Source organism: Rattus rattus, chromosome 7, assembly GCF_011064425.1.
Source record: "Rattus rattus isolate New Zealand chromosome 7, Rrattus_CSIRO_v1, whole genome shotgun sequence".
Classification (NCBI taxonomy): domain Eukaryota; kingdom Metazoa; phylum Chordata; class Mammalia; order Rodentia; family Muridae; genus Rattus; species Rattus rattus.
In genome coordinates this window covers 129,886,623-129,895,566 of record NC_046160.1, presented here as the reverse complement: position 1 = coordinate 129,895,566, position 8,944 = coordinate 129,886,623, and positions in this window count along the sequence as shown.

Sequence of the window (8,944 nt, the reverse complement as noted above, 5' to 3'; positions counted from 1 at the left end):
GAGGGACATGCACACATCTAGATAGGCTTGTGTGAGCCTGTATGCGTGTGTGCTATACACACACACAGACACACAGAAAGAGAGAGACAGACAGACAGACAGACATAGACAGAGACAGAGAGACAGAGAGACAGAGAGACAGAGGCAGAGAGACAGAGACAGAGAGATAGAGAAACAGAGAGACAGAGATAGAGAAACAGAGGGACAGACAGAGACAGAGACAGAGAGGGACATGCACACATCTAGATAGGCTTGTGTGATCCTGTATGTGTGTGTGCTACAGAGAGAGAAACAGAGACAGAGACAGAGACAGAGAGACACAGAGACACAGAGAGACACAGAGACACAGAGAGACACAGAGACACAGAGACAGAGAGGGATATGCACACATCTAGATAGGCTTGTGTGATCCTGTATGCATGAGTGCTACAGAGAGAGAGAGACAGAGATAGAGACAGAGAGACACAGAGACACAGAGACACAGAGACAGAGACACAGAGACACAGAGACAGAGACAGAGACACAGAGACAGAGAGATACAGAGACAGAGAGACAGAGACAGAGACAGAGAGACAGAGACACACAGAGACAGAGACACAGAGACAGAGAGACACAGAGACACAGAGACACAGAGAGACACAGAGACACAGAGAGACACAGAGACACAGAGAGACACAGAGACACAGAGACAGAGAGGGATATGCACACATCTAGATAGGCTTGTGTGATCCTGTATGCATGTGTGTTACACACACACACACACACACACACACACACGAGAGAGAAAGAGACAGAGACAGAGATTGAGAGAGACAGAGACAGAGAGACAGAGACCAAGAGAGGGAGAGAGGGAGAGGGAGGGAGGGGGAAGGAGAGAGAGAGAGAGAGAGAGAGAGAGAGAGAGAGAGAGAGAGAGAGAGCGCAGAGCTGGGAGAGCTGTCCTCTCTTGGAGATTAAGAGGAAGAGGGAGTTAGAAGGAGCATTTACAGGTAAAATAAAGCAGACTGAGCTGGGTACATCCCTGAGGAGAAGAAGCTAGCAGGAGTGCTGTCTGGGCAGCAGCTCACCTGTAGAACTTGAGTGATTCCCCACTCCCCTGATCTCTGGGTCTTTCATGGCTGCCAGGGAATCACAGTTCCCCCTGAATAAAGATTTCAGATTCCTCCACCTATCATCAGGACCAATGGTGGCGGCAGCCTCTAAGGACACTGCTGCTATCTTCTGATTGGTGGCTGGGGGTGTGCTTCATCTGCTTCCACTGCCGTGTTCAGAACGAGGAGCTTCTGGAAGGGTCAGTCCCAGTGGGGGAGCCCACCCTGCACAGCGGCCCACAAGACATGAAGCAGATGGTGCATCTGCTGGAGGGCTGTGGCCCTTGGACACCAAGATTCTCAGGAGTAAAACGAGACCTCGGGTAGCCACTGCCAGATGACTCCACGGACGGCTGGCATCTAGGATCCTGGGATAACAGAACTACTCCTCACGCAGGGGTATATCCTAACAGTCTTTCTGTCTTTCTGTCCCCAGTCTTGGAATCCGTGTGACACCTGATTTCCTCAGTCAAACTGCAGGTACTCTGTCCTGCTCCTGAAAACACCTAAAATACATCCCAGAAGAGAAACTGAGGCTCGAGCGGGTAGGCCCTCAAGGGCAAGGCAAGGCCAGATTTTTTTTTTTTTTTTTTTGGTTCTTTTTTTTCGGAGCTGGGGACCGAACCCAGGGCCTTGCGCTTCCTAGGTAAGCGCTCTACCGCTGAGCTAAATCCCCAGCCCCGCAAGGCCAGATTTTACAAAGGCAGAGCCCTCCAGGAGATGTGGCATGAAAAGTGGGCCTGGAAGTCAAGGCTGCCCCCCAGAGCGTTTCCCCTTCCATACCTGGGGTTCCCTTCATGCAGACCAAGATGGCTCTGGGATTGAGTACTGGTTCTGATGCTACCCAAGCCCAAAGCGTCTAGGCTAAAGCCCACCTGAGCCCAGGGACGCACAGGCTGGCTCAGGCAATGTTGCACAGCACAAACTCAGTTGCTATGTAATTAACTCGGAATGTAATGAGCAATAAAAATACAATTATACTCCTGTAATACATTAAGCCTCCGTGCTTTCTTAAACCACTTAAAAGGCCTCGTGCTCACTGCAGAGAGGGAGCACACAAGAGGCGGGGGCGGGGGTGGGGGCAGGGGGAGGGTGCTTCGCAAGGGCTTTCAGACACAGTCTCTATCCAAGAGACCATGGAGGGCCTGAGGGCACCCAGACTGATTCGGAGACTCCGTGGAGGGCCACACTTGCAGAAGAGATGGATTCCCAGGAGTCTGGGGATGCCTCTGAGGGAATTCCTCCTGAGATGAAGCGCAAGGGCTAGGGGCATTGCATAGGCCAGGTAACTAGGCACTCAGAAGCTCACCCACCCACATGCAGAAATGTCCACAGAAGCAGCCAAACGGTGTGACGGCTGGGTCTGGACAGGCTTGGTGAACAAGAAAGATGAGCTGCTCTGTTGTAGAAAGAGCTAGATTGACTGTGAGGGAACTCAGAAACACAGGGTCCTCAGGGTCACACAGCACAAAGCCCATCCACCTGAACGAAGTCCCGATTAGCAGAGTCCCTGGGGCCTGGAATGGTTGGTGGCTGCCAACCCTGTCCTCAGGGTTAGAAGTGACTGCTCTTCAGGGTGACCAAAAAAAAAAAAAAAAAGACAAAAAGACACGAACTGCTCTATGGTGCTGGCTCCCCGTGAGCTTCCCGGGCAGTGTGTACCATGAAGATCTTGCCTGAATGAAACTATCTACAAAATGCTGGAGGATGTGGCTCCTGCAGAGCCAGCCTTCACCTGCCAGGGCCCCTAGTGTCCCTCCTACTGGCCAGACTCCCTCATCCTGCCCGACTCCTTATCATCAAGCAAGCTTACGAGAGGGGGCACAGGACGCTGTTCTTCCTCGCCAAGCCTCAGTTTCCCCAACAGGAAGGGAGGGTCCTGCAGGCTGGTTGTTCAGGCAGAGCCTACTGAGCCATGGCATCATGGTGACGTTGGGATACCATCGTGACAAGGGGCTAGGACCGTACACCATTGCTCCTTACCTGTCCCCAAAATGAGTTCAGACCACTGGAGCGATCGCCCCGCAACTCCTCTGACAAGCTTCCCTGCCCCCTATGAGACTTTAGGGAGACAACCAGACAGATCAGCAGGGGAAGCCGGAGAGCCCAGACTTGATGGGGGCGAGGCGGTGCCCAACTGGGTCACAGAACCTTGGCTGAGAGGGCTCCAGAAGACACGGAGCCTACACTCCATGTGGCCGGTGCCATGAGACACGATATTGATGAAGACAGACACACCAGAAAGCCCCATCCCCAAGGTCATTGCTACAGGCGCATTGTGCCGTGCGGATTTATCGCTGTGTGCAGACAGGATTTTAATTACCACATTTTAAGAGGTGTCATTATCTCTACCACAAGCTCTGCAAAAATACGGAAGCCCATCGACAGGCCTGACGGTGCAGACCCCTGGGACGGAAACCTCATGCATCAACAGGTCTTCTGCCTGTCCAGGCTGCCTGGGGCCTTTCCGCCTCTGTAAGGGAGGAGTGGGAAAAGGAAGCCATCCACTAATGGAAACTTCTGCTTGTATGCTCCTGGCAGTGGGGGGCTCAATGTGACCAGCCTCTGACCACCGGAGCCCTCTGCATCATGCGGGCTGCAGCGTATCTTCCCCTACCTCCTCATCCCCTTCCATCCCAGCCACAGCTAAACATTCTCAGAGAAGGGACCCTTCCCTCCGCTTTTCATCGGGTGAACCTGGGGAGCTCCCCAGTTCTCACCTCCCTTCTCTGAACACACCCTCCTGCCTGCAGGACTTGCCTCCCATGCTCCAGCTCTCCGTTCCTAAGGATTTAGCTGTGGTCTGGGCAGTGGTGGTCTGGGATCTGTGGGAGGCTGAGGGGTAGCTCCTAGACATACAGAAAAAGGAAGTGTGGGAGTGGGACTGAGGTCTGCCCCACATCTCCACCCTTCTCCTGTTAAAGCAGGTCCAGGCAGGTTGACCTCCACAGGGCTGGCCTTCAGATCCCCCCAGCACCACCTCCCATATCTTTTTATTTGCAATTAAAGATTATCCTTGACAAACGTCCCTTGTAAAAAGCTCTCACTAATTTAAAATCCCTTTTTTTTTCTCCCTGAACTTTAACGTTCCAGAGCCTGATGAATTCTGAAAGACACAGGCAGCTCTCAAGAGGAGGGGGACAAAGATGGGAATGGGCTGAGCTCAGGGGTTCTCTCCCAACGCCCTCCCCACTCCCCCAGAACCCCGCTGCCAAGAAAGCACTGCCATGTTTCCTCACCTGACCACCAGCTGGGAAGGATGGAGAACCAGGGGTCCACAGGCCTGCAGCTGGATGGCCAGCTTGGGAAGCATGGGGAAGGAGGTGCTTCCCAAGGAACATCAAGGATCCAGAGAGGATTCTAGGCAGCTCCAGGTCTGCTTCAGCCCTGGTTTATGACCTGAGGCAGGAGCAGGAGCCGAGTTGGGGGAACAGATTTTCACTGTCTTCTGGTTCACACAGCCTCAGGAAATAAACAGCACCCCTCACCAAAACAGAGGTGGCTATGCCACAGGACGGGACAGAGTTGGAGTATTTCTTACCAGAGTGGCCAACCGAGGTAGGCTTCCTCTGCAAATCCTGGGGTCTATAAGCAGGCCCTGGGTTCTCCTCTTGGTCTCTGGGGTTTTGCACACAGTCCTAAGTGAATGTTTCTCTTTGCTGTGATAATGTATTTCTTTTAGTTTAGAAGTTACATTTTATCGCAGAGGAAGCAAAGGCAGAAGCTCGAAACAGTAACCAATGGAGGAATTCTGCTTCCTGGCTTACTTCTAGGTTTACCAGGGGCTACCTTTTTTACACAGCCTAGGCTCACCTGCCTAGGGTGGTACCAGCCACAGTGGGCTGGTCCCTTCTGCAGCTTGGTGCTGCAGGCATGTGGCACTCTGAGTGCACAGAAGGGAAAGGCCAGTTTCTTGGTGTCCCCTATGGGAAGGCATCCACCCCAGTTGACCTTTCCTTAAGCCCAAATACAAAACAAAGTCCTTCTGGGGCAGCAGCCACTACACCAGCTACCCAGCACCACTGTGAAAGAAGCCCAAGTCACTGAGAGAGGGGCACAGAAGGCCCTCAGAAGGCCAAGGATGCCACCCAGACTGGAGAGATGTTCACAGTGTGCCTCATACGTTGGGAGAAGAAAAATACCATGCAGCATCCGGATCTTGGCTCACTTCTTAGCTGAATCCCGATTTACCCAGAGGCCTTGGCACTGTGCTGGCCTCCCCTGGAAAGCAGACTCGTTTGGCATCCTAGAAAGCAACTCAGCCAAAGAAATGTTCGCACCAACCTTAGCCAGCAGGACTGAGAGTGGCAGTGAGGTAGGTCCAGGTCCTGGAGCAGTAGATGGGGTGGAGGAGGCATGCGTGTGCTCAGTGCTGGAGGACAAAGGGACGGGATGGCTCAGGAGCTGTGGTGGGCCACCTGACAGGGCACTGTCACTAGCAGCCCCCACCCCCATGCAGCACAAGCTCTTGGTTCACTGACGATTGATCCAGGAGTTCAGGCGGGGCCTTGGCAAAGGGTCCCGGGATATGGGAGAGGTGCACCCTGGACCCTCAGGCAGCCCGCTTAACTGGGCCTCCGTGTTGACACCTCTCGGGATCAACAGAGACATAGGCCACAGATGCTTCTAAAGGGGTCAAAAGAAGGGGAGCACGATCTCTTGCAGCCACACAGGCGTCTTCTGATTTACAGCCTAGAATGATACCCCACCCCACCACCACCTCCCCATCCCCGCAAGCTAGAGAAACGGAAAGGAGTAGGATCCCAGCCCAGAGAGTATTCATGTTGTAATCTATGACAACTCTTCTCAGACAGCCAGGAAGCTCGGGCCACCTTCCTAAGCAGCAAGAGAATCGGGGCACAAGGGAGGTGAAGATGAGCTAACGTAGAGACCAGGACTTCTCTGATCTGCCCTCTCACCTGGTTTCACAGCGTCCATTTTAGACCCAAGAAACCCAGGCGAGCCCTGTCCCTCCCACCTGAACCCCAAAGAAGACTCACAAAGGCATTCTTCTTTGTGTCTCAGCTACAGAGCCCCAATAGGAGATGTGGGGGACGCCCTGAGCTCTGCCACTGTGATGTCCTTCCTTGGGGTTCTCTGCTCCCAGCAGGAAGGTACTCCAGCCAAGCTTACTGCAACCCTGGTAGGGGGCAGAGCCCAAAAGTGAAGGTGCAGTAGAACATCTCTGACTCCCCAACACTCAGGGCCCAGCAAAGGGCTCCCTGTAGGTTTGTATCCTGGAGCGTGAACACATGTCCCACATCCAGAGCTCCGACATCACACACGGCCAGGCCCTTCCTCCCACATCAAATTTCCCCACTCTGAAAGATGAGTGAACCTTACCTACTTCAGCCTGTCTTCTGTGACTGCCGTAGAGTCCTGTGGTCTGCAAAATGACCAACAGAAGCAGGTCCTGGGTCACCGTCTGAAGCTGTAAGCCCACAGCAGAAGACCATATCCGGTGGTCAGGCACAGAACTCTGGGGAGGGAAGGCAGGGGTGATCTCACCTGTGCTCGATCAAGAGCCCACACAGAGAAAACCAGATACCAGCATTTCTCTGTTTATGAGAACTCTTAGTCACTTCTTAAAGGTCCCCGACCCATCGGCAATTAAATGTAGTGTGAGTTTTGGAGGACTTTCAGTCACGTTGTGCCTTGCTAGCACTTACCTGTCTGGGCTCAGGTGTCTCCATAGCTCCCTCTCCCCTCTCTCCACAAACCCCTGGCAAGTGAGGCATCAGGGGTGCACAGGACAGTGTTGCAACTTGCCCACGGTCACACAGCCTGCAAAAGCAAGGTCTGAGTGCTCTCTAGCCTGACTCTGCCTCTCCATTCCCAATGTCCCACCAGGCTGCATGACCCCACAGTTACATAATGGGGCACTGGTGTATCCCAGAGTCCCCAAGAAATTGTGGAGTGCCTCACTTTTCATTATTACTAAAACTCGTTCCTCATGGGCCATAGCAAGCTGTCTGAGCTTGTCCTGTTGTCCTATTGTCACAGTTTGCCCCATTGAGAGAGAACCATAAAGAATCAGGGTCCCTCTGGCTACCATGTCAGCTGGGTCCCTTCACCAAACCATGGAGTCCCTTTAGCAGACAGCTTCATGTCCTGGGGCAGGGGGAGCTTCCTCAAGCACCCCAGGGCAGAATAGCTCTGTTTCCTCTGCAGCCTCACCAATGTAGGACAGGGTCCAGGGTGCTTGAATCCACCCACCTGTCCCAGAAGGAAGACAAGAGACTAAGACTCAGACCTCATGGCCCTGTGCCTGTCAGAATTAGCTAGATTTCCAGCTAAAAGAAAACATCCAGAGAGAGGAGGGAAGGGGCACATTCCTCCCATAGCTCCCTGCCCCCACACCTCTAGGCTCTCCTTACCTGGGTATCTCTATTACTGACCTTGAAGCCCACCTCCCCTCCTCCTCTGACCTTGAAACCATCTCTACAGGCTATGAGCACTGAACTAGCCATGTGGCTCTGAAAGGACAGGCTGTCCTTGGGCATCCCCAGGGACAGGGCAGGACTCTCAGGCCTGCTGCAGTGGACCCTTGAATAGACTGGAACAGAACAGTTTGCAGAGCTAGCCCACCTCTCCCCTCCCCTCTTCTGCCTTCCTCTTCCTTCTGCTCCACACAGAGCAAGGAGCAGGAAGGGGAAGCCTAGCGGGCACTAGGAGTCCTCAGATAAGGGCCAGCGTCCAGAAGACCGGCTTCACAGCTGGGTACCAGCAGACAGGGCTCACCCTTGAAGAGGCATTGAGGAAAGCAGCATTGGCTATAGAAGCAGAAGAGAGTGCTCGAAGAGGGCTGGTCAGGGCTCTTCTTTGGATCAGGGCACTTTAAACACATCCTAATTTTCCCCTGGGTGGGAGCTAGTTCCCTCGGTCCTATTCCAACCACCAGTGCCCAGAAGAGCCATCCAGGCCTTACCCAGAGCTCCCCAGAAAGCTCCCTATAGTCCCAGTCCTGCCATACCCCTAACCATAAACTTAACAACCCTAACCCAGATCCTGGGCCTCAGTCATCTTAACGTCAAGGGTAAACTAGGGGCAAGCAGGCCATCCTGTATTTTCAAAGTGGCCACACTGTGGACAACCATGCACTGTAGCCCTGATGACCTGGTCCATCCTGCCCGTGACTGGACTCTCCAATGAGAAGCATGATGGGCTGCTACATGGTATAGAATTTTACCTTTCTAGAACATTCTCTCCACATAGAAGAAAGAACCATCCCCAGGTGGACGTGACTCCAGGTAGGGGACAGGCTCTACGTTGTAAGAATCCAGGTTCATTCCATTCCCACTTGGAGGGGTGTATGGTCCAGAGATGAGACACCACCCTCCATCTAGTTTAAAGCAAGGGTTTGTGGGTGACACAGCTCGGCGTGCAAATCCTCTGCTGCAAAGCCATGAGGAACACTCGCACCCACAAACCCTAACACAACAGCACAGGTCTGCGATCCCAGCGCCAGGGAAACGGAGGCAGGAGGATGGCTGGGACTCCCTGGCCAAACAGCCGGGCTGAATGAGAAAGCTTCAGGCGTGGTGAGAGACCCTGTCCCCAAACGTCAGCTGGGAATTAAGATGATGCCCGTGTTGTGCATGTGTATTTACACATACATGCACACATGCAGACAGGTACACACTCACACAGCACATGTCAAGCTCCTACCTCTGACTCCTCACTGTGTCCCAGGCCAGAGGCAGCCACCCCACCCCATGTGAGAGGCCCATCCTTGGGTGTGGGGCCATGGGCCAGGCCAGCTGTCTGAGCCCCTCCACCAGCTCTGTACACTCCCAGACGTCCCTAAGCTCCTTTGTCTGTAGCCAACCTCCTCAGAGGCAGAGAGCATTTTT